Source organism: Glossina fuscipes, unplaced genomic scaffold, assembly GCF_014805625.2.
Source record: "Glossina fuscipes isolate IAEA_lab_2018 unplaced genomic scaffold, Yale_Gfus_2 177, whole genome shotgun sequence".
Classification (NCBI taxonomy): domain Eukaryota; kingdom Metazoa; phylum Arthropoda; class Insecta; order Diptera; family Glossinidae; genus Glossina; species Glossina fuscipes.
Window position 1 is genome coordinate 706,755 of NW_023998520.1, and position 27,617 is coordinate 734,371.

General features: G+C 33.4%; 1 long non-coding RNA gene and 3 pseudogenes across 2 annotated transcripts; 1 reads left to right on the forward strand and 3 right to left on the reverse strand.

The window, feature by feature from the left end:
* Positions 1-12,023, reverse strand: LOC119641785 (annotated as a pseudogene).
* A 294-nt stretch (positions 12,024-12,317) lies between these two features.
* On the reverse strand, positions 12,318-13,271 carry LOC119641803 (annotated as a pseudogene).
* Positions 13,272-15,045: 1,774 nt separating this feature from the next.
* Positions 15,046-16,468, forward strand: LOC119641786 (annotated as a pseudogene).
* A 2,792-nt stretch (positions 16,469-19,260) lies between these two features.
* On the reverse strand, positions 19,261-21,569 carry LOC119641798. 2 transcript variants are annotated; one of them, XR_005247889.1, is made up of 5 exons: positions 21,149-21,569; positions 20,840-20,930; positions 20,707-20,773; positions 20,570-20,621; positions 19,261-20,495 (listed from the first exon to the last, which is right to left on the reverse strand). It is a non-coding gene; the product is annotated as an uncharacterized LOC119641798 (long non-coding RNA). The 2 variants fall into 2 exon arrangements; XR_005247890.1 differs by lacking the exon at positions 20,570-20,621.
* Between the last annotated feature and the right edge of the window lie 6,048 nt (positions 21,570-27,617).

The following is a 27,617-nucleotide window of genomic DNA, read 5'->3' on the forward strand; positions in this document are numbered from 1 at the left end:
CTGTTGGGAAAACCACACTGGTTGGTAAGGTGGAAAAGGTTCCCCCCCTACTGGCCGCAGCTTCAGCTTCTTCCTCCCGTTGTTTTCTTTTCTCACGTTGTTTTTCTTCTAAGCGTAGCTTTTCATGATTACTCTCGTCCCATTTATCTACTTCCATTAACCGTTGATCAGGCCTATGTCTGGAATCGGTTGGTGCCACCCCCTCTTCCATCTCGTTGAGTTGAGCAGCCAGCACTGAGAAATTGTAATACTTTTCGCTGTCTGACGGAAGCATACGCCTTTCCCATATATTCCCGTCTCATATTCTGGACTGTCCGGAGGCCCAGAAATCGAACGAACCTTAGCTATTTCAATTTGATTGTCCCGGGTCCCACGAATTACCCATTTCACTTTATTGTTACGGTCTATGACCACACCTTTAACACGTCTTTGTGCTTCACGTGAAAAATATGAATATGGTATATACTTCAGAATGCATTTGATGCCAGAGGACGAATTTAACCCACTATTCAGTATCACCATGCTGATCCACCCATAATTTACCAACTATTATATTATTTACAGTAGTGGTTACTTTATGCCATGTATATTTGTGATTTGTCTTCGGAAATAGTACATAAGCTGCACCGAGCGTTATGATCTGCGTTATTTTTGTTTTTTGCAAAGAAGATGAAGAGAAAAAAAGCTAAGATTAGTTATTATGAAAATGTATGTAAGAATACATAATGTATGCAGAGATATAAATTAGAAATACTCCTTAGAAATTAAATTCCGCCCTAAATTCTCAAAGATGTTTTCTTGACATTTTTAACAGCATCTTTGTTAAGTTTGTATTTTTTTGTAGCTTTCATAGCCAACAAAGCAAATAAGCGAACAAAAATAAAATATTAAAAATCAAAATTTAACTCAAAAATTATTGACGAAAGCAGGCTTATCGGTCTGTACGACGAGAGCCAATTTCCTGGTTTGTTTGACTTAAGAATTGAAATTACCTTTGAAGATTTCCATATTCGTAGGAAGTAACATGAGTTGCCAACTTTTTATGATACCATTTAAAAAGTCGACCCCTTCTTTAGGTAGGTAGTTTAAGCACTATTTATCAACTGCATTAAGACCAGGTGACTTTCTATTTTTCAAAAATTTTATAATGCCACTGACTTTTTCTGCTTTTAGAAAGATAGATGATGAAAGCGTAATAACAACGAAATCAAATTGCCCAATCACACTTGTCACTTCAGTAATAGTAGAAACACTACTAAGGGAGTTAATTAGTTCCAAAACATATATTATTTCAAAAAAGGAAATCATATTCTTCATTGCCAGAAGGTGAAACGTTTTTACGCATGCAGGATTGCAGAGACGCTTGCACTAATTTATTGTAATAAAAGGCAAAAGTGATGCGATTCAAGCAACCTCACGAATATCACATTTTGCTGTGATGTAGTGTTAATCTTCTTATATATCGAATAACCCGTGAAATCTTCGTTAATTTTTCCGCTATTCAGGCACCTTTCTCTTATGACACTGTCAAATGAAGAATCAAAAATCTTTATTCGCTTCTTTCCCAACATTTTGCGAAAGGTTGGGATATATGTCGGCGAACAGGGATACCAAACAGTCTTAAACAGTCTTAAACACTTGTAAACAGTTGTAAACAGTTGTAAACACTTTGTTAAAATAGCGAAATATAAATATACGCTTACCACGTATACCATTCACATCCGCTCAACTACAAACTCTAGAAAATGCCTAAAAAAAATCCATATACCTAAGTGCTGAAGAAGCCAATCAATTAGCTGATTCCTTACATTTAACTAATACACGCGTAAAAATTTGGTTTCAAAATAGTCGGGCGCGCGAGCGACGTGAAAAACGCGAAAAAGAAGAAAATTATGAATCGACATTGTCATCAAATGCCTCAAGCCCTGATCCGGAAGAGATCTTAGAAATTTCATGAATGGATCCAAAGAAAAGTTGTTTTTTTTCGTTTAAAAACCAGTTTTTCTTCTTTTTTTTTTGATGTTTAAGAAATGGCGTCTTTTCATTAATGTGAATGTGATTTTAATTTTAATAAAAATTTTATTTATTATATAAAATATTTGGAGTTTTTTATTACATAACGGAAGCCAACATACAATATACAAAAGTTATTAATCGTCATGATTTGTAAAACGTGCACCAAATACAACTTGATTTAAAGAAGAGTGTAGAGTGAGGTCCTCTTGGCAAGTTAGCTGTTGGTGAACTTACACTTTTTTACGGAACCGCAATTCCGGATATGAGTACACCTCCCAATGGAAATTTGAAAGGATTTTAATTATTTTTGAAATAAGTACGAAGGGTCTTTCCGATTTCAAGAATATTAATTAAATGCTTCTTTCGGCTTTGTTTTATCTGGATTTTCAATTCCCCCTTTATCTCATCCTTATCTTTACTTGAAATACACCACAAATTTCTTCAACCGTCCTAAGCCTAAAGAAGAGAAAGAGCGAACAGCTTTTGAAAAATTTTACATATTTTTTCCCATCTTTACGTTTCCGATAACCGTTTTCTCTTTCTTCTTCTTTTCGATTCTTTCTTGCGATTCTTTTAGAGATTTCTTACTCGTTGATATTTACTTCTTGGATTTTTTTTATTCGTTGTATGGAGTGGAACCAGCAGCCTTTTTGAGTCCTACTATCCCTCTCGGTTTTTCGATTAGATGAAAATGAGTTTCATCCTTCGAATAATTTCCTTTAAAATTTGTCCATAATGAATTTTCGTTACTTCGATGGCTTGCGCGACTTTGTATTGATCTATATTTCTTCTTCTTAAATTTTCAGCAAGTTGACAACAAATACTTCGTTGCATTGTAAAAGAAGAAAACCATTCTGAACACAAATTTTTTTATTTTTTTTATTTTCTTACTTCTTTATTTTTCGTTATTAAACTTCATTTAAATCATTGTTTTATTCTGTTTTGCATTTTTATACGTCTCCCAAGTTTTCCTCCTTTTTTACATTTTTGCATGTGTTAATGTCCGCCACGTCTAAAGTCTCCTGATCTATATTTAGAAACATTCTACTTTTACTCTATCAAAGTTATAACATGTAGTGTGATCGCATACCGTCGTATGCATCCTCTTTGAAGTGCGACAGAATTATGCTAAATTTGCATAATTCTGTAACAAAAAAAAAGTAAAACAAAAATTTTGTCGCACTTCAACTGGGTGGGTATTGCATTACGAAATGCAATACGATGCCAGGCGCCCCAATCAAAACAATTACTATTTGTTTACGTTAGCATAATTTAGTGTAATAATTCGTGTATAAATAGCCAGGCAAGAATTGAATAAAATTAATTGCTATCAAACAATTCAATCAAGCGTTTAACTCGCTGAAAATACAAAGCGTTAAATCCGCCTAAATTCAAAGTTAGGGAACGTCTCTTGCCGAGCTTCATCGGCACTCCATGAGACGGTTAGACTTGGCGCACAGAAGCCGAGCAGCTTAGGGCTAAACCGCGGTACACCGAATAATAAAAATAAACTAAACGTTCATTTATATTACACCGCATCAACCAATATTTTTATTACAAACAATTCGGAAAAAACGGGTAACTTGAAATGAGACCTGTTGTTAAAAGACTTGACTGCTATCGTTTTTTACACTCACCACCAATTAATAAGAAAGCTTCACGGACTCTGCAAAGTATATACCATGTTGATCAGCATCAAATTCGGACTTAATTTAAGCCTACCCATCTGCCTGTTTATCCGTCTATTTTATCCACTCGTCTGTATAATGTGTCCTATAAGCACTCTCGCGGTCGCCAAAATTAAGATTGGCATTGAAAATATTTCAAATAGATTAAAGCGCATACCCTCGGAGCAACATAGACTAAAGCACTTCTGCTGCTTTGGCTTGTTTTCCGTTGCTCACTCTGTAAACTGCAACAGATATATAATAAAAAAATCGAACATGAAAACGGAAAAGAAAGAAAATGATGGCATCTTATTTGGTTTCTCCTTTTCACACTATGACGTGGAATAAATTTTGGGCGCTCACTAAATGTAATCATAAAAATTTTAAAAACTCGCCTTTCCTTCTGAGTCAATTCCAAGTCTAGCGTCAAGTGTGAGTACTTCTGCTTTGGTCGCGTCATCGGATATGTAGAAGACATATTTTTGTTAAACTCCCATGTAAGAAAGATATGGGAAAAAAGGACCTTAAGAAAATCACTTATAATAAGTAAAAGTTTTTCTCGCTGTCTTCATCTCTTATACAAAGGATGCATAAGTGGCTCGCATCAGTTTCTTTATCCTTTGATTTTTCTTATCATATATGCGATCTTTGCTATATAAAAAATTTGCCGGACACACACATGCAAAAATTGATCGATATTTGTAAACTTTTTCTTTTCAAGGCGGTTCTGAAAATGTAAGGAACACTAATGCTTATATTCAAAAACCTTTAGAAGATGCCCTTGTGAGACATTCAAATTGTTAACTTGTCTTTAAATAGTGTTTGCTTACGCTCTCATCGAGGCGTTTTACCTTCGAGGCGATTAGGATAAATATTGTATCATTGTTTGTTAAACAAGTTTAGACTACTAAGTAGAAAGATTTTATTTAACTTGTCGCAAATCATAAGCCGATTAAACAAATTTACATGTATTTGTACGCTCAACTGTTGATAACGGTTTGCTTAGGTTTAAGCACTTCAAAACTACAAGAACATAGTAAACGTAAATGTATTCCATAAGGTTTGAGAACTGAACTCTAAGAACCGATAAGTAAGACCTATGTCAACTTGCAAAATTTCGAATCCCTAAGGATATTTTTGTATATACTAACCATATACAACCATATATAAAGAGAATGGATATCTTCCTCCTAAAGTCGATTTCATAACTTAATGAAATCAAAAATATAAAAAGAATTTTATTTTTATGTTGTATATCACTTTTAGCGCACAGTTTGTGTGCGTTGCCTGTACGCCCAATGTCTGCCCATCAAAGTTTTTTTTGTGGTACTCAACCCGCAGATCGCAAATTTTTTAAATATTTTGGTTGGTATTTAAGGAATTCTGGTCCTGGCAGGAACCGTATTAAAAATGGTTTGGATCTGATATTTTGAAAACGTCGCTATCGATCACAATATCGGTGAGCAATTGCAGTTTGACGTAGCAAGGCGGATGAGAAAAATTTGAAGAGAAAGCAGCTGTTTTTGAAACCCGCTTAAGAAAAACAAACTTTTATGTAGTAACAAGATGTGCTTAACTATACGGTGTTATAAAGTGGCAAATTCGGACATGGCTTCACATGGACGTGGCGCCTTTGCCATAACAAGTACGCGTTCATATGACCCCAATTCCTAGTTTTTTCTATTTTTTGACGAATATAGACGAAAAGTAAGATTAGCCGAAATAGTGTATTAGTCGGGCTTGGCCTAATCTAACGTGTTCCTTATATATTTTGTGTAACAGCTATTTAAAATTTCAACTTCAAAGAGGAAGGTTCTAAAAGTTTTGTCTGATTTGGAAAACGCTTCAAATTGTAGCAGAGAGTCGTATATGATTGAGAAAAATCAGATAAAATAATTTACAGTAGAATATATCTGTAGCCACTTAACTGCTGGGTCTGCAGGCGGACCTGTTTAAAAGCTTATTTTCTCCTAAATCGGTTCACAACTTGGAGACTATGGAAATTTTCCGATCTAAATATTTAATATAGATGAAGACAGCAAAGCGACAGGTGTTTATAATGCGTTGTAACCCTTCTTTTCCATTTTCGTATATATCTGCCTTTTATGTCTATATATGCCTTTTTCCAATACCGTAGGCATCTTTGATCAGCTTAGTTACTGTAATAATTAAGCCTTAGAGTAGGCGCACTCTATCTCTATGCTGTTTAAGCAAATTACTCAACATACTTGAAATTATAGGATTAATTCTGCTTTTTCGGCACGCGTATAGGTGGAATAACTTCCGCAAAGAATTTTGTTTAGATTGCATATGTCTAACATGATAGTTTTTGTTTGTAAACAATAAGAGACAAAAGATGTACAATTTTGACCACACATTGGTTATTGCTAAAAATAAATCGGCTTACATTGCATTCATTTTCAGCTTTATCTCCTTATACGTAAATGTATAGATATATGCACTAAAGTAAATACGTTGGACTTGTTTTATTTAATGTAATCTCTTCAAATGTTACCAATAATATTATTTATTATGATGAACAACTGTTGATGACAATTACGATATCATTTTAGAATTAGGACGAGTAAGTGCAATGCTTTTTTTTTTGTTTGCATTAGTGGAGAAAGCGCCTCTTGTTTGCCTCAAAACTTTTTGCCTCTCAATTGTATGGAATTTGTATTTTCTCAATTATATAGAATTTGTATACGGAAATTATTGAGTACGAATATACACATTAATCTCGCATCGATGAGGCTTTTTTTCAATACCTTTCGGTTTATTTCTTGGAGAGCTTGGGGAAAAAAAGTAACTTGGAAAATTACGTTTTTTTCCGACTAAATCTTTTACACTCTTCACCATTGTGTTAAGAAAGATTGAAAGAAAGGAAAAATATAAATTTGCCTACCTAATAATATTGGATAGGCGTGGCTGATTTTTTCTATTTTCGTAAAATAATTTTGTGGAAATTTATGTCGTTTGTATCTCTGTAGTTTATGAGCAACAAGCAAGAGACACGGAAAGCTAAGGTGTTCTCAGTTTTGGTTACATACAACGGGAGAATATGTGCCATAGATACCTTCCCAGTTGGGCTCATGGACGGATGGACAAATTAACAGACAGACAGATGGTCAGACGAAGCTTGAAGCATTGTATAGCTCGCTTCCGCTAGTTATAAAGGTATTAAAAAAAATTAAATTTTGCTAAATTGGGTAGAAATAATGCTTTTTGTACAAGTGCTACAGCATCGCCATTACATTCAAAAGTTTGCAAACAAACTGTCTGCAGTTGCTAAGGTCAGAATCATATCAGGTCAGTATCATATATATATTCTGGTTGTCAATACAAATTCTTCTGCACTATGTTTTTCCCGTAGAATTTAAAGTTCAAAATTTGCACACCATACATGTTTAAATATAGTAAGATATAAATAACTGTTAAGAACTTGTCAAATAGAGAGATACCATTCAAATTATTAACTTATTAAATAAAAATGAAATGGAGAGCATTATCACTCAAATATACGTTTTTATATTTTTTAATAATCCATCTCAGTAATCGTAACTGTGGACCAGCACATTTGGATCAAATTCTGAAATAAAACATGCCATAGCCGGTGGTAAATTACTCTCAATATAAAATTGATGAATTGTTCACTTGTTATGGAATTTAGCCCGTTGTACATAAATGGAGTTTTCCTTTCAAGTTTGGCGGGTTTAAGGGAGCAATAACAATAACGCCTAAGTGGTATAAACGTTAGGCCAAGTTTCAATCACACTCCCTCCCGTTATACGCACACTAATGTATCAGTCAATATATCAATATTTGCTGAGGCTGACGGTTAATGCCATTCATAACAACACTGAAAACTTCGCGCTCAATTTCTTTAATTCATTTCTTCAAAAAAATCAAATCGCTAAACATTTGCCAAAAAGAAACAATATAAAAATATGGAATTTGAAAATTATGATAAAACAGAAAAAAGTACATGACCGTTTGAGTCCCAAGCAGCGCGTTCGCGCTGTTCAGATTTTATGTTGAGAAAACCCAGCACATTTCGAGCATTGTGGACAACTGACGGTGCGTTACGTATTGTTGAAGTCGGGCGGTCAGACTTACTAACGCAAGTAGATCACGCAGCTCCTTTTAATGTAAAAAGTACATTCTACAATAGATGAAATAGTACTATAATAATGTGCTTGCAGATTTTCTTTTTCGATTCATTATACCATTTAGGGACGCACCAAATTTAGAAAAGTTAAATAGTAAGTCGACATTAATTTATCTCTTACTTTGTGCGTTGCTTCGTCTCATCATTTTAAAACACACAATTATTAATAATGAATAGAATTATTAACTGAAGAATACGGAAGAATACATCCGATCATTTCAAAAACTGCAATAAAAGTGACGGAGCGATGTAAAAATGGTATTTCTCGACATAAAATTAAACAAGCGCGATCGCGCTATTTGGGATTCTTCGACAGTGTTTTTTCAATACCGTCTAGGACTGAAACGGTTAATGATGTTTAGTCAGGTTTGATATGGTTTTGGTACCGTAAGTCTGCCAATTTTTGAAATGTTTAATATTGTTTAATCAAATTCAATCAAGTTTAATAAACGACTGAGTAATTTCGTGTTCTTTTCTCCCTGCAAACCATTATGTCGAGCTCTTGTTCGTATTTTTATAAATTTTTGGCAACAAAATTAAATAACAGCAGAATATGGAAGAGAAAATACGTGCGATATTAATCAATTGAATCTACATTTATTTTTAGCCGACTTTGAATTGGCTACCAAGATACTGCAGCTGTCATTGCCGTTACTGATCAATATTTTCAAACTGTTTAAGACTTACACCAGATTCGTTTGAAATGACTTTGCTATAAAATGCATTCATTGCAATTTTTTCTTTGCTTTTAAATCGATGGCAAGTGCATGTAATGCTTACGATTGTATAAATTAGACAATAAATAGAAGCAAGTGGGGAAACCTCACGAACCTTGCATACTCATCACCTCAAAGTATTATTTAAAATGAATTATACTTTGTCAGTTGTGGAAAAATTTAGAAAGATTTTGCAATTTTACCCGCCAAAAAAGACCTTTTAAGCTGCACCGAGATGAAAGAGTGCCGCACTTTAATCTTGAACGGATATGACTAAATCGCTTCAAAACTACATTTGCTTAAAGGGATATCTGATACCTTGTTCTATGTGAGTGTTACAAAAGAAATAATAAATTTAATATACTATTCTCCTTAGGTGGCTTTTATTAAAAAAGTTAGGCAATTCATTGCAAAAAATAAATTAACAATATAGTGTAATACTATTTTAAAATGCTTCCTTCATAAATTGTTTCGATTTGAAAAAAGTCAATTTTATGTTTTTCTGTTTTCTTATCGGTTTTTTGAACCAAGAAAAATTCATCCAAATTGATGGTTGCAGAAGCGAAATGGTGAACGCCATATATAAATGAAAATGAATAAATTCCAATATGTCTTCTTAAATGATAATCGCATTGGGCAAATCTGTTCCACTCAACAACTTCAGAGTATGAAATTTACTTGTATACTAAATTTATGTGGAAATCCCTTCTGTGAACTAGCAGCAGTAAGAGGACAATTAAAGGTAAATTTTGCTCTGGTCATTGAAGGCGAACGTTCATTTAGAAGAAGTCCTTCGTTTCAGGAACATGAAAATATTTTATAAGAATTATTGGAACAAAAATCTGCGGACGTAACCGGTAACTTGGACGATTTTGAAGTAGATGAAGAGGAGGAATTATCTGGCTGGGAAAATAGTATTGAGACTAGTGATTTAGATAGTACTGATGATAATAGTCTCGAAAATGATTCGGAGGTATTTTTTCTAAATATTAGGTTAACACCTCTTGCAGTTTTCCTTTCGTTGCAGGATATATCTATACTTATATCAGAACTCTCGAGCTATATAACAAATTGCAGTTAAAGGTTTTTTTGGTCTTTATATCTCATTGTTTTGTGGAAATTACAGAATTTATACATATGTGTGTAAGTTGAAAAACCATCAAGCAAATATTGCTATTAAAAAAAGTTTGGAGAACATATCAAGTGAATGGAGCTTCGCTCTACTTTATGATCAAGTAAATATATTGTACAGGCTGTCATCTTGCTGCTCATAAATATATTGTACCGGTCTTCTTCTTGCAGCTCATATGTTTTACAGGTCATCCTCTTACTGCCATAAATGTATTGTAAAGAAAATAGGCGAATATTTCGGTGAATCGTATAATCCTAATAAATATATAGTCAATAGTAAGCAGCATGTACGGGTAGTATATGAAAGTGCTTAAGCTTTTCAAAGGATACGCCTACAGCGCCCACACGCCTATCCTACAAAAACTTTTATTTTGAAAATAGAAAAAATCAATCGCGCCCACTACATATTTTCAAGGATAAAAATTTAGTTCTATTGATTTTTTTGCCTCTTTTAGGGTAACTATTATGGGTATAAAATATTCGGTCACGACCGAATACAATTTTCTTATCAACTTGGTCTCTTAGAAAATCGGTAAATTTTTATGCAGAGCCATTTTATTAAATGTGGTATCTTCGTAGCAATATAAGAGAGATGGCCAATAGATTCATTGCCGATATTAACCTTTGACACATTCAATTAGGTAAAAATCTTCACACTTTCAAGCATGTATGACATTGAGAATCTATGACTAAGAAAATAGGATTACGATCATTTAAAGTCTCTGAAGGGCTAGTCAGCAAACATTGTACGAATATATGTGTACTAGTTATACATTTTAACCCACCTCTCTCCATAGGTATTATGCATGCACTGGCACGACATTGAGTTAAACGTCGAGACTCTTGCCACTCAGGCGATTAAGTTGTAAAACTAAATAAGTTTAGCTCGCATATTTTCCAAAACACTAAATGAGAATGTTTGAATAAATTTGTTTACATGTATTGTGCCGCTTTAAAAAATAAACGCATATTCGTTCTCAATTGTTTTGCATGTATTGTGCCGCTTTGAGAATAAGCGTATATTCGTTCTCAATCATTCAATAGGTCTTTATAAAAAAGCCTCATCGATGAGAGATTAATATGTATATTCATTCGTACTCAATAATTTCCGTATACAAATTCTATATAATTGAGAAAATACAAATTCCATACAAAAGAGTTTTTGATTCGAACAATCACTTGAGTACACACAGGAACGCACATTCATAACTAATTAAATACTAAAAAAAAACATTCAAGTTTTTATATATTTATTTATATATTATTATTATTATATTTATTTATATATTCAGTCGATGAGATTTCAGTTTTCGAATATCTGTAACAGGATCTTTTTGCAGCTGACGCTTCTTTTCTTCTATAATAAAATCCATCATTTCAGTTTGATGATCCCTCATTCGCTTCATGGCATCATCACAATCCGCTTGTACGTCATTCAACTCCTTTTGCATTACTTTGTGTCCATGGCTCATGAGACTACTCACCTTATTAGATTGTTGCAAGAGCCTTTTTAGTTCATTGGAAATTTTGTCTCTTTTCAAACTTTCAAACGCCTGGCGCACGATGTGGTGATTCATCTACGTCTATTGAGAACATAACTAGTTTCGGTGTCATGCTACTCTTTTGATTGTCAAAGCAAAAGTTTATAAATATTTAAAGAAATCTACAAATTTTTATACGTCATATATACTAATCTAGTGTACGTATATAGATATATATAGATATATATATATATATATATATATATATATTTGTTCGTTAAAATGTATTGTACATATACGCAAAGTTATGAAATATTTACAACGTTATAACATAACACACGAAAGACAAACTATGAATAAATTTTTTTTTAAGTTGCGATATTACAAATAAATATTAAATTTTAAGATTCCAATCTGCTCTACGACTTATCATCTATTATTTTTAAATTTCTCTCATTATAATTTCAGTTTTTAAATTTTAATTGAAAGAAAAAAAAAGGAAAAATAAAAGAAAAACAGTTTCAGACTGAATCTTAGATACCTACCATTTAAAACAAGTCGATACAAGATCACAGCAGTTTTTTAAAATTGACGAAATAGTGCAAATATATTTTTTTTTTTCACGCAAATACATTTTTTTTTAAGTCGAGCAGAATTTATGTATGAATGGAGACAAAAAAAAAACAGTGAGAAAGTTTTACTCGTAATAGAGGCTTGCGTGCATCCAAGCGTTCATAAATTGGTAACATTATGCATTTACGATGACACGACTGTTAACGCTTACATACACCTTTCCCATTTATTTACCAATTCCATTAAACAAAAATTTTGACTATCACCATACCATGACTTTTTTTTTTTCTTCTCTTCTGGATTCAACAGATTGACCGTTTCTATTGAATTGTCTCTCAAAACCGCTTTCCCGTTACAAGAAGCGCTAGTTCCTAAAATCCTTTGACGTATTTCTCGAACGAAAAAAACAAAACTGACAGTTAACATTAATACGTGTAAAGCTTAAGAGCAACTATCTACAAAGAGAAATTGTAGAAATCGCTCGCGTTGTTGTATGGTTTTTTTCTCTTTGCCATCTAAAAATGAAAATTGCATTTTTACATTTATTTAGTTTTTGTTGTTTTTGCCAATTATTTTCTTCTGATGGCACCTAATGTGAATTATTTATAACTTTTATAGTAATTTTAATGTGGATAAGCCGGCATATTTAATAGGTAATGCCGACTCGGATAGCCATTCATCACGATGATAAGCAGCTATCGGCTGCTCAGAAGTCGCTATCAAATATTTCTCATCACTTGATCCCTCCTCGGCTCGTTTGCTTCCTTTACCAACAACCTTATAAAGATCTTCATCGAATTGAGATAATTGAGCCACCTCTTGCATTACTTCTTTACGCATAAAGAAAGGGGTATATAAACGCGTGTAGTTTTTCGCATATAACATATGTAAAGCATGCTGTATAAGAGCCTGTTCTAAGAATACAGCTGGGCCAGTTAAAAAGTACCCCCGTCCACCGGAAACCACGGCGCCCTTACCACCATTCATTCCATCAATCATAACGATCAGATCTACATGCGAATACTTGGCTTGTTTCTTACAATCGCCATACGTGCGTTCGACTTTATTTTCATCTTCATCATTAGACACCGGTACTGATTCATGCAAATGATTGCCCACCTCCCGCAAGGCTAGATTACGTTTCTGTTCGTTTGCTTGCAATAGGCTTTCATTTTCAATCATTGCCTGATCAATCAGTAAGCGCACTTTTTTAATCTGATTCACCGATAACTCGGACAGTTTTTCAATGTTGAGTTCAGTGAAAGGGCTTTGCAATTCTGTCGGTATCTCATCTGACTCATCGCCTAACGGTTCCCTTTTTTTAATTTTCTCACCAATCGACTTTGCTGCAGAGATTTTTCACTTTATTCAAATTGTCGGCTCGGTGACGTCTTCGTCGCCATTCCATATCTTCAGAGATGACCGTCTCGACATCTTTGAAACGCTTTTCTTGATTTCTGCATACAGCATCGGGATCACCGGCTTTATCACTTCGGAATAAATCTAAATCCAGTACCATTTTCAAGAATGATGAAATTCTACTATTTGCTTGCAAATGCCAAAAAGTGACCACGAAATGTTAATGAATCGTTTTTCATAAGCTTAGGCATTTAACTAATATGGCCACTCTACCAAAAAATTATCAGATGTAATGAAATAATAAGAAAATACTTAACATCTAGAGGAGATGATAGAAGAGCAAGAGCGACCAAGAAAGAAGAATCGGAAACAATCAGGAAACCATTAAAACCATTAAATGGATTAACAATTTCTTTTATATATATATATTTATTTTTATATATATTAATAAAGCTATTATATAAATAAAACTATTTATATTTAAATATAAATTATATAAATTAATATACAACAACAGGAAAGGCCAGTTTCATTTTCCCAATGATAAATTAAAGCGGTTGAAAAAGTGTTTGTTGCTATAAGCTCCAACTAGACGATAAGTTATTTAAAATTAAATTTTGGATTTAATGACAACGAGTGCTTTTTACGAAATTTTGGGACATTTAAAGTCGAATGCCCAGTTTGGTTGGATTCATCATTAAGAGCCATTAGTCTTTTTCTGGTTCCGGTTGTTCTAAACTTGGATTCCACACTTTTATTCGATATCCGAACTATTATATCTTTTAATTCAGTTTCATAATCCGTTTTCTGCAAATAATCTTGAAATTCTCTTCGAATATTTTGTATGGACATTTTGCGCTCTTCCGATATAGAGATTTTTTTACCATTCGCTGTTTGAAAACCTGCTAAATTAAAAAAAAAATTATAAAAATTAGCATCAAAAAAGTGTGAGGAATATCAATGCCATACCTTGTTTATTTTCTTGGAACTTAGATATCTTCTCGTTTTGATCTAAGATTATTGAGGCAAATATGTCATTGTCATCTTCATCCCAATTTGGACTTATCCCAGTTTTACGCTGATTTTTACTCTGACTGGGTGGTACTAGAGCTAAAAAATTTTGGATTAATTTAAATATTGTCTCATCGCAGATTTTAAAAACAACTTACTTTTATTTACGTTGTACGTGCCCCCTTTCTCGATATAACCACGATCTGAAGCTTCTCCTAAAAAGAATGTACAAATTACAAAGTTAGGATTGTTAAAAAAAGCCTATAAAGAGTAACTTACTTTCTGAGATAAATTATCATGATTGTCATCAACAGCGGCCTTGAATTTTTCCTCCAAATTTGATTTTCCCTTGCTCTAAATTCACAGCTATAATTTCTTTTCGGTTTCTCCCGTAATATAAATAAAGTGGACCGCTCCAAATTTCTTAATTTGCTCTCAGGCGATGCTGTAGGACTGTTAAAAGGCGTTGTAGAAAAGTCCTCAATAATTATATCTACTATTGTCTTCTTTTTATTAATATAATTTATTTATATAATATAATAATAGACAACGAACATTGAACAATCGTCCTACCAAAAAGGCAAAAAGGCTTTGCAATTTTGCAACTGGACGCTGGGAAAGTCAGAAACATACCTTACTGAAATCCGCCTGAATGGGCGAGTAGGCAAGAGTCTCGACAAGCAACTCAATGGTCGTTGGTTCAAATCTCAAATGCAGCAAAGAAAGCCGAAAACTTAAATGCTAACGCTTTTAAGACTTTAGCTTTAGAATTTATTCTCTGGCTAAATTTATAATAATAATAATAATAATACTTTACTGAAACTCCCCAGCACTAGTTTTTAGCTAAAAGCGTATCAATACTTTAGCAAAGTAATTAAGAAATATCAGGAAGCTGTAAATTCAGAACCGTACAAGAAACAATTATGGCTAAACGTATTTTGTATACCCGCTCTATGATATGTTTACAACGAGCCTGCGTAGCCAAAAATCCAAAATTGTTAACCAGTAAAAATGGACGCAAAATATTTATAGCTACGTTTGACGATTTACTTCGAACCTTAAAAGAGATAATTATTGCTCATACAGCGGGTAAAAGCCCGGAAGAAATAAAACATGATGCTGTCAATTTAATATTGAAAATTATGTTAGCCATGCAAACTCATAGCGAAGAGACATCGAATTAAGAGTTTTTTTGTTTTGTTTTATTAAACAAAAACATTAAAATATAAAAGTTAAAATTAATTTCAGTTTCAATTTAATTCGCTATAAAATTAAAGCTTACATATTGAATGTATGAGAATATGGATGAAAAGCTCTACATCACCAGGCAATGTTTTGATGTTGAGCATATTAAATGCTGTCGGACATATAAAAGCTTTTATATCCGGCATTTACAGCTTGCTAGAATGTTCTATTGGTTATTATTTTCGTTCTTCAGAAGAAAGTCTCGAATCGCATACACCGACATGGTTAAATATTTTAAATACTTTACGCATGACATTGGATAAACTTGAACTTATGCCCATTCATGCTTTTTCGCTTTACATATATTTATTTTGTATAAAATGGAAAAACTACCTAACGCTGGTGCTCAAATTACTTTCCTGCAAGATCTAAGTCAACTAATAGAGAATCTAAAGACAGAGTAAATTAAAAATATTCTTTATTTATATATGAGAATTGAGTTTAAAAACAACAAAAAATGATATTTCAGATCCGATTCAGAACCTGCCAGGGCCATAGTGGTGCCATGATATCGTGGTGTTGTAAGATAATTTTAAAAGAACCACAAAATGTGAAAAAATCCTTATATATGCTGGCAAAGCATTTGCAAATTATATCCACACAAGCCGAAAGCTGGGGCCGTCGGCCTTAAAAAAGAAATCATAACTACAAAGTGTGAATTTTTTAAATTATATCTCAATATCTGATAATAATCATGTATTTTACAACTTTATAGACGTAAAGTTTTGACTCGTTGCCTGGCTATATATGCCTTGTTTCCTTTGCAAAAGTACGTTTGGGTTTTATTTAATTTTATTGCATATATATACAAGTAGAATGAAATTTCTTTTTTCCAGTGGTTCTTCCAAGAGTTTGTTGCGTACAGCAAATGATGAATATCGTTCTAGTTTACGTGAGCTATCGATGTTATTAGCGGATAAGAAATTTATCGAAGTCAAGCCCCTAATTGTTCAGAGTATTGGAATTTTAACAGAAAATCCTGTGCCGAACTTGGAGGATGTACCCTATTTAGGATGTCGCCTTATACGATTATTTTACACTTGTAATTTTCTTACGACTCTACCGGAGGTGTGGCGATTGGATTTTCAATTCAATACTTAGGAGGATATGTATCATGAAGCAATTTGCATTTCCTTTCATTACAGGCACGATTGCCCTTGAAACTTTACTGTTATAATGCACTAAACTAGCTCTTTCTATATCCATTTCGAACCTCGCAATTCGAAGCAATTTCCCGGCATAGTTTAAGAAAAGAATTAAATACTACAAAGAAATAGAAACTTTATAAAAAAAATAAATGATGAGTGTATTGAATGTTTCGCCCATTTTGGTCAAAGTATAGATTTTATTACCTCAACCACCAATGTTAATGCAGATACCTTCAGTTGATAAAATCCTCACTGCTCCTTAATCCTAAATATTTTCACCTGATGATTTTAAAACATCAAATATTTTTGCGACGAAGTGTTTGAACTTCTAATTCCGATTCAACTGTAAACTATTCGTATCCGTTAACTAATTCGGTTTCGATTCCTAACTTGGTCATTTCAGAAAACGACGGTTTAGGTGGTTGAAGGTCTCTAAAATATAGCTGTGCGGACATGCATATATATTTGCATTATATTTTGGGAATTAATAAAAGACGTGACAATCTTAACCTACGTGAATATAACGCAATTTTCCATCAGTCCAGAACCTTCATTGTTTAAGAATTCACCAGCAACTGTTGAACAATTTAAAGAGAAAAGTTTGTTTGTTAGTTAGTTTTGGTTTTTGCTAATTCCACTATTTTGTTTTTGTCTTTTGTGTATCACTTGTTGCAATGTATTTGAACTTCGAATTTTGTTACTTTAGAGAGTAAGTAAATGAGCGACCACCTGTTAGAATGTCAATATTGGAAATATTTATTCTCCTTTCTCAGCATCACATAAAAATACATAAAAATACATGTGCATAAAAATAAATACGAAATTTTTAATAATGACGAAAGTGTAAATGAGTGTAAAATGCAAGGAACGGCTTCTTCCATGAAAATTCTCGCAAATACACATGGTTTGTAACTCACAACATTCATTATGAATTCTTGTAGCTTCCTTTTGGAATAAGGCAATCTCCTGCTGTTTTTTCGAGATATAGTTGGTATACTTAAATCATGCTCTGTCGAGCTACTTGGTGTTATTTCAATGATTTTTAATCAGCCATTAAAATCACAAATTCACAAATGTGGAAATAGACATCAAGTTGGGAACTATAATTGTTCAAGTATTTGTATAGAAATTGCGTCCATCTGAAAGTAAACGTATAAAAATTTGCCGTCAACTGAAAATGATTCTCAATAATTCCAAACATGTGAGAATAAGCGCCCACATTTGTTTACAATTTCTAATAATAGTGGCATCGCCAAATTGAGTGTCTTCCCCAAACTGTTTGAGCGAATTTTTACTTTTGCTATTAAATCTTAAATTTCTCCATTCCACCGTGACTTTCGGAAAGGAAGATCGATTGTCACGAATTCCGTAGAGATTAGTTGCATTTTTTCAAGGCTTTTTCCTGTGGCTCTCGCACGGATGTACATACTGGTTTTAGTAAAGCGATTAACTTATTTAACCACAACTTATTGATCTTCACACTCCAATCCCCTGGCCTCCTTTGTATTTAGTGAAATGAATAAACTATTTTTTTTATAACAGATCGTTTAGGGTTCTCTTTAACGCCCACACTTCAGATGAATTTCTCGCGATATCTGGCGTTCTTCAACGCGGCCGCGGAGGCCCCCTTTTATTTAATTTATACATAAATGATCTCACCTCGGTAATTTAATCCGTCCTAATATTAATGTACTCTGACTATGTTAAACTGCTGTTTTCCTTCTTCTTGCAATCGCAGTCGTATCAACTTCAAATTAATTTAAATAGTTTGGTTACATGGTGGTCATTAAATTTTGTGAAATTAAATCTAAAAAAATGCAAGAAGCGTTCCTTCTCAAGGAGGAAATCATTCAATGCTGAATGTTTCATCGATTCACATAAGTTGGAAAGCGCAGATTTTCCCATCAATTTAGGGGTTAATTTCGGCCAAAGATTACGTTTTAATTTGCACATCGAGTTCTCTTTAAGTAAAGCTTCGTTGGCGCTAGTTTTCGTTAAGAGGTGGTCCAAAGAACTTAAAAATTCTTCCATGTTACTTAGACCAGTATTGAATATGCCTCGGTTGTGTGGTCGTCTTCCCTTAGGTGTTATGAAGTTCCAATGGAATTAGTTCAAAAGCAATTCTTGCTGTTTGCTCTTAGGAATTTGGGTTCGGAGCCTTTGACTCTCCTCCTACTTATGAAAGTAAGTTGCTTCTGTTATCCGTACCATCGCTTGAGAAACTTAAATTTATTCTTGGTGTTTCCTTCTTAATTAGTTTAATTAATGGTACTATCGATTCGCCCACATTACTTGGTGAAATGAGCTTTAATATCCCCAATCGTTTCTCTATGAGCTTCATTATCATTACACCTAGTCAATGTAAATGTATTTGTGAGCAATTTAATAAGCAGTTTAGAGTTGTTTACAGAAATCTAATGATATCTTTCAATATGTTGTGTTTAAACTAACTTGCAAGTTAAATTTAAAACTTAGACAAGAAATTAATTACTATATTATTGACATTAGAATAAATTTTCGCTTTTATTTTTTTTTCCTTTTCATTCATTCTTGTGTAGGTTTCTCCAAAGTTTTTTTTTTCTTCTTTTATAATAGTCAATTTATTATCTTTAGGTTACAGAAATTCATAGATGGCTCAGTCGAATGAACGAGTGTCGCTGAATCATTCGATGATAAAAATGTAGCCGCATATATTTAAAATCTTTCCGATTCGTACGCGTAAATTAAAAAAACTGAAACGTTTTTCTATTTTGCTTACAATTTCAAAAATGTTCTGCCTTCTTTTTTTTGAAGAGAGGACAAAAGTAAATAAGAAACGAAAGGCACAACAATTTGTAACAGCCGCCTAAGTGGATGTAGGGGTTTCGGTCGGTCTTCTTGTCCTCTGCTCCTTACAAGAGAATAGTGCGCATTGTAATAACGGAATACCGTTAATCAGTGTCTCTTTTCATGATTCTCCGGTCATATAATGCCACAATTCGAAGGGAGAAGTTATGAAAAGAGAACAAAGTCCCAAGTCCGTCTATATAGATTAATGGTCGGCTTTATACTTGAAAATGGAATGCTCTTTCTTCTTCGGTTACTACCGATGATTGAGAAAAAGACTGACAAGAAAGAAACAGATCGAATCACTCGATGAGTGGTTTTTGAAGGTCAATGTGAAGACATCATGGTGCCTTGTCGTGTTTGTATACAAGTAAGATTAGAAAAATTTAAATTTTAAATTGTGCACATTAGTGACGAGATGCTAACGCACATCTTACGTGTTATGCCAATATAAGTGTGCAAGTAATTAAAATAATTATAATAACAAATAAAATTTGAACACTTAATACACTCACGCTAAATGTCGAGAATAATTAATTTACAAACCAGGAAAAGAAAAGGAAAGAAAAGGCGCAACTAGATAAATGAAAGAAAAATTATATTAAAAATTGTTTAAAACTTGCATTCTAAGAGGATAAAATAAATGGTTAAGAACTTGTAACGTTTCTACGCGATGCGGCCTAGCTCTTCTAAGGTAGAGCGGTTACTCTTGGCCCGCGATTCCGCATCACAGAAAGAAACATTAGCTGTAATAAGGTAATAACTAGAAAAAACTTGCACTTACGCTGTCTAAGGAAACTGCAGATTCAACATATTCATAAGAGATCTTAGGATTCTTCGTTGGTTAGCTTAATAAGGTATTAACCAAAAGTTTTTTCGTCTCGAATAATAGCAATTCATAACGGAGGTACAAAGATTAATAGAAGAAGAATTGTTTAAATAATAGTTCCATGTACAACAAAATTCTTCTCACGGTTTACACGCCACCTTGAGGTGCCGTGTTAGGCGCGTTGCCAATTGTTTTAAATGGCTGGCTCCCTGTAGGCCTACTGTAATAAGCCCTGCTTATACATAATATACATACATAATACATAAACGCGATTAATACATCTAAATAAACCAGGCTCGCTCGTTGTGCGATGGTGTGCTGATATCTGCGAAAGAAAAATAAAAAAGAAAAAATATTGTGATTACCGAATTTTCTAACTAAAAAAGATCACAAACTTACAGTTTAGCCTATGGAAGTGTTGCATTTCGCTGAAACGATAATGGAGCATACGCTGTGGTTGTTTTTCAATATAAAATAAAATTAAACTAAATGAATAAATTATAAATAATAATAAGCAAGGACAAACTCAAACTTACCAATGGCATACAGCGAATCTTACATTACGGTGAGGCGACGAACGGGGAGTTGTACTTTATTTTTATCCTAAAACAAAATAGAAATAAGTAAATAAATAATATATAATAAAAATATTCTTAAATATATATATACCTTTATCTATTTTACTACCTGTATTACTTTGTATATAATATACAATTGTTCGTCGTTATGGTGACCGCATATGGTGACCGATGACCTGCATCTAAAATAGAACAAAAATAAATGAATAAAGGATAAATATTGAAATATGAAATAATATTCCTTTGAATGAGGTCACATTAATGTCCGTGAAGTTTTTTCTTCCTGTCAGTAGCGTAAACAGAACATATCCAAGTAAATTGATCCCGTGGATACCACCACTACTATCTATCGTCCTGAAGAATGCAAGCTGTAACACCACTGTCGCTTGCACGCGCTTACCTATGTTCCGCTCCACCATATGTTGTCGCATAGCCGCATAGAAGATGTCCTTAGACTTTGTTCAATGCTTCGTGAACCTCTCGTTTTGGAAAGACCCGCTTCAGGTATTTGCTGGTGAGGGTCAAGTTGTCTCTCTAGCCCTTTGCAACTTTTCGATCACTCACCTCTTCGCAAATGTCGCCTTCGTCTTTGGTTAGGTCATTTAGAAACGCTTGGCATACCAACTTCTCACCAATGTAACGCGCGACTTCATATCCTGTGAGCAGCCGCATGTAGCCTTATTCTTTCATGCTAGGATAGGCTGTGTGTAGATCTTCCCATCGTGGTGAACTAGTACTCTTCTTCGACCTAGTCTCCAATTTCGTACTCCATGATGTTGATAAGAAAGTAATCGTCCTCGGTTGCAAAACCTCTTGTCCACATGGAGACCTGAAAAATAATAATCGTGTTAGGTAATGTGGTGTACGGTAGGTAATAGTCGGCTTAGCGCAGCTACAATGTTTTCATTTGTTTGTTAAAAGTACGTTTAGGAACGAGTGCTGTGGCTTTTATACTTGCCAGCGAAAAATGGCTCGCATTGATGCAACAGTTGACTGTTTAAGACTATTTAATGACATTTCATATACTTTCGATCCGGAATTTCGCTATTTTTTCAAAGTGTGATTGGAAGAGAACCAATCGATATGGCCATCCTCCTGAACTGTAAATTTACAATCGGCTTAAGTATTCCACAATTTGATTGTGTTATCATGAGAGCCTGAAACAATTTGGCGTTTATCAGCCGAAAAGGTTACGGATAAAACATCCTGAATAAGCATAAGACAAGATTTAATCAATTGCAAAAATAAACTATTAAAAATGTATAATGAAAAATAATAGCCTTTGGGCTACAATAAATTTACTGGTCTGTGAATGCAGTAGTGATTAAGCACAGTTACGTGTTTTAAAACATCGTATGGATAAGTCACAAGCTGACGAAAAATCTCTCTTGAAAAAAGGAGTCTTTTTTGCTAGGAACCATCTTTATAAAACTAAATACGGCTTTGATCGTGTAGTAGAAGATTATATACAAGAAGCTATGCCTAAAGGGGATTTTAATAATCTTAGTGGTGCTGGAAAACCTTTGTCTAATGCACAAACGCAAAATCCCTACCTGGATTTCACTACCCATAAGCTGAATAAGATTTTACTGGACAATGGTTTTACACCGGAATGGATTACATTATATAAATTATGCATATATATAATGGTTGTACCCAATCAGGTTGTACAAATAATATCGACATTTCTATGCACGTTCGCATACACATTTATTGCTTGTTTCAAACGATCTCGTTTACCTAACATTTTTCTCCAGTTCACGCAGAAACGTGAGAATAACAAAGAAGAAAGAAATGTCGAAATTTATAGCTACAGCTAAAAATAGAAATATTGTTAACACACAAAAGGAAAGCAAATACAGACTGACTTTTACAATTATTCCCAATTTTAAACAAGTACAGACGCTTACTCTCAGATGTTACGAAACTCATCAGCTCCATTGTTTCTTCTTCCAGTTCACCAGTCAAATTTAAGCCGGCAAAACTTTGAAAATCTTGTAGTGCTTTAGTCCAGGCACTAGCATCGAGAAGACCTCCAAGCGAAGGACTACATGCAAACGCGGGTAAATAACTAAACTGTGACAGATACATCTAGAGAAAGATGACAAAACGTGGATATAGCTGGGCAATGTGCTTTAAAACAAAATGTAATTAAGTTTAAAAATAATTATGCCTGATCGTTGGATCATATACGCAGTGCAGTTTTTTCCTATTAGCAGCATGGTTTGAAGTTGATCTTCCTCACTTCCGAAATAAATCTGTCGCTTTACAAAACGCATATGCCATTTTTCAACTGTCTATTGCTATTTTTGTGATTGTCGGCGTTTAAACGCTCACGCGACAGCTGGGCGAGATTAAATCGACTGAGAATTTTGCAGTTTGCAGAAAACAAAATGACATCGGAAAGAACGAAGTAATAGATTTCGCACAATATGATTTGATTTGATATGATATGATCTCGGCGATAAAATTGTTCTTAAGAAGAAAAAATGTCCTTTTTACGCGAATACAACTGGCTTTAAATTATGTTTGAAAAAGGAAGAATACTTTAAGAATCAACACAAAGTTCCAATCGATATGCTAGTTCATGCAGGCCAATTAACTAGTTTTTTGACAAACAAAGAAAATAAAAATATCAAAACATAAAAAAATCTTTTGCTCCGTATAAGCTTGCGTGCAAATTCACTTGCCATTAATAAACAAATACTTACAAAAACTTATATTTAATTACAACGAAAATTTTCTTCATACCAAATTTTCATAAGCATTTTCACCATCACGTCAAGTCTGTCCTATTATATCTTCATTAGAAATAATTTTTGCTTGATAAATGAAAATTACACTTGTTACCATTTAGCAATGTACGAATTTCTGGTGCACAAAACTACTGCTAACAGATGATCGCGTCACTTTGTGTATATTCACAAACTTACTTTTATTATTTCTTCTCTTCTATAACAAAAATTATATCTCGTTTAAATGCTAATTTCTACGTCCCGAATGGATAACAAACATCCTTTATTTTGGTATATAATTTGAATGTAGTTTTCATTATAATAACGTAAAGTAGTTCCCAAATGGCGAAATTCCAATCGATATTTTGCACAACAAAAAGGAATTTTCCAAGCCGCCTTGTAATGGATGTCTCGATGGGTATCTTGACAACAAAGAAATATTGCAGTTTTTCAAATGTTTATACGTATAAATATGCATTACACTTGATACCTTTCTGTAATTAGAAATGTTAATTTGTAAAGGTTTTCATTTCTAATGCATCTTAATAGTAACTGATAATTGTGGAGTTTCTTCTTACGTTGTCACTCGTTCTAGAAGCGCGCCATTGCCTATTATATACAGATTTTTTCATACCACTGTCACTGTCACTGCGACATATTGGTTATATATGTATCCGTGGGATCAAACGCAAGAATTTATACAGAAGAAGTATTCGGTTCCTTCGTCTCCTTCATTAAATTCAAAACTGAAGAAGAAGCTTTGGAGAAAGCAAATCAAACACAACGAGGTCTAGCCGGTTACTTTTTCAGTGAAAACCTGCAACAAGTGTTTCGGGTGGCCAAACGCTTGGCAGTTGATATGGTAGGTGTCAACGAAGACTTAATATCAGCAGCTGAAGCGCCAGAATTTGCCTTCAAATTTTTGTACGTTTAATTGCTGTAGTTTATGAGAATGAACAAAAGACCAATTTTTCGTACCTTTTGGAAAACGGAGGTCATGTCAGCTTACGTGGTACTTAAGGCTTGCCCCATTTTCAATACCAACCTGCCTGCAAGAGCTCCCGATTTTTTGCCATATTTGATGATGATAGCTTCCTTTTTGGTGCAGGTTGCTTGTTCTTCTTCCTTTTTGGTGCAGGTTGTTTGTTCTTCTTCCTTTGAAGTGTTTATTGGTATACGTTTGTGTTTGACCCAATAAAAAGAGGCAAATCCTTGTTTGGGAAATGCAGAAAGGGACAAATTACGATGATGTCTCTAATATTAAAATAATATATTAATTAATAAGCAATATGTACGCAGCATTGTAATGTTTTTTCAGGCGCATCATCGAGAGGATATTAACGAAATCATCAAATCTTAATAAAATGCCTACCTACCATTCGTGAGCCTATACATTTATTCACCAATTAAAAAGTCACAGAATCGAGTCAAACTGACAAATTGTCACATTACATATTTATTATGTTATTTTTCTGTTCTTTTTAAATATTATTTTTTAAAATACAAAACAGCATTATTAGATAAAGATTCTTAACAATATATTTTATTTATTATGATTCCCCGGTTTTCGGGCAGGGCGTCCGTCTTGGCGCTCCTCTGTGTAGAAGATTTTAATTGTACTAATAATAATAATTTTTTTTTTTTGTGTGCTCTAAAGATTCTTCCTAAAGGGTATTCATATATATATTCAATAGAAGAGGGACTAGTTGACCGGGTATGTCAACAAAATTAGGAAAAACAAGTAAGAAAATTACGCGCGGCTTTGATCGATCAAACACTTACACCGTTTCCCTAAAAAAATTTACAAAAAGGGAAAGAAATAGGTTTTCATTCTCACCACCGTGAATCCAAAAAATATATACTCTATAATAGTGGGTGGACACGGCTGAGTTTTTATATTTTCATAATAAAAGTGGAAATTTATACGGTGTGTGGGTTGTGCTGTATAAGTAACATGCGTGTGTTTGCTGAAGACTATATCGTTAGTTGCGTTTTTTCATCCAGGACATTTTTCCCAACAGGCATTGCGCAAATGGACAGACTGAAGTGCTTAAACCGATTAAGAATATAATGTTGATCCAGAACACATGTACTTTGTGCGATCTTAACAAAATGAATATATCCCTCATCTTTTGGTAACAAAAAGTTAACTTGCCATTATGGCATAGACGAGTATGTGGATGTGAAATATGTCTGTATGGGAAATTTAAATTACAATTAAACAATTTAGCAATTTACTAAGCAAAATCTAGGTTTCTACTTTTAGCTTAGAAAATTTAGTAACTATTTGTTGCAAGTTTCCATTGTTTTGTTATGTTGTCGCTAAGCTTAAGATATAGATTCTATTAGAAATTAAACTGAAGGCCATGAATTAAATTTGTTTACTTACTTTACTCGCATTAATATATGTAGCCTTTATAATCAGACGTGATTTTACATTTCTCTTTTAGAAATAGAAAAATAAAAGAAATTTCCTTGCTTATTGTTACTTAAATGGCCGCACACTTTTTGGTATTATAGTATGAGAAGATAATCAGGAGGAATGTAATATATATATAGGAAGGTAATGTATATATATTTATTATTAAATACCCTCCACTAAATTTGCCCAATGAAATACTTCACCTGTCTTCCTTATAGTATGTGAAAAATTAACATAATTAAAAAAGTGGTTTATTTTTTGGAAGGTTTACATGGGAATGGTTTGAAAAGAGATCAGAAAGCAAGCAAAAAATTTTATCTATGCATACATGTTATATGTTTATGTGTCTAAGGCTATCGGCTTTATTAAAAGCACTTGATATTCGAACCCAAGAAGATCGAGCTGCTATTCGAGATTCCTTGCCTTCAATCACTCGGGCGAACTTTAATATATATTTGATATTATTTGTATATTTCATTATTTCTTTATATTTTGTAATTAAACTATATTTAATCAATGTCTTGTTAATTTTTGCGTGTTATACGTCCGCAACGTTTTTTCTTTTCATATTTCATGATTTTTTGCATGTTACTCGTCCGCCACGTAGGACAGAACAGCGTAGAGTGAATTTTGCAGTGTAAGAAGTGTTGCTGTACATGTGTATAATGGAAAAAGAGTGTGAGCGGGAATACATTCATAATTTGGCCGCGAAAATTTACATATATTGTTGGCAAGTTTTGAAAATAAAGAAATCACAGTAAACATAAACAACGAGTTTATAAAAAATAGTAATAATGAGGTTAATATAAAAGCAATACAACCTTTTTTATTGTAGATAGACATTTATCACTCTCTAAAAAATCGTTTGATGAATGTATAAACTTTAAAATAAATAGTACTTATTGCTTGTTCTTCACACCTTACAAAATCATACATAGTATAAATTAATAAAGAAAAAAAATGCACTTCAGTGCAAGATAAGTATATATTATGCAAATAACCTCAAAACTTAAAAAAACCAACTTCATTTTGTCTTTTGCTTTTTTTCTCTTCGCTTTATTGTTATTGTTATTATTGGTATTATAAATTTAGCCAGAGAATAAATTCTAAGACTAAAGTCTTAAAGCACTAGCATCTAAGGCTTTCGGCTTTTATTAAAAACTCTACCGCAATTGAGATTTGAACCCAAGACCATCTTGCTAGTCGAGACTCTTGCCTAATTGGCCACTCAGGCGGACTCTCCTCGCTTTACTTGCATGTATATATGCAAACTCGTATGGTTTGTCAATTCCCATAAGGTTTTCGGCACAATTGATGTCCCGATTCGTAAATAGGAATAACGCGTCATTGCATTAGCCCACAACAATAGAAAGGAAATGTATGGCTGAAAATTTAATGAAACCTTGACACCTCGTTCTTATTCATACGTCTGAAGAATACATTCAATTTATATATTTGTAAGTTATGTATACAATATACTCGCGTCATATATATGAGCATTTATAAATAATATCTTCCTAGTTTTATATGAAACATTTATACATTAAATGTGTCTCAAAGGGCTCAGAACATAAGCAATGCTTCACCATGTCAAGCCTTGAAAAGCTTTAAAAAACCCCAATAAACTAGAGGAGAAGCAATTTTCTCTTTATATTGGGCGATAACGTCCATTATTTTCTATGAAATTAAAAATAAGCAATAAAGACCATTTA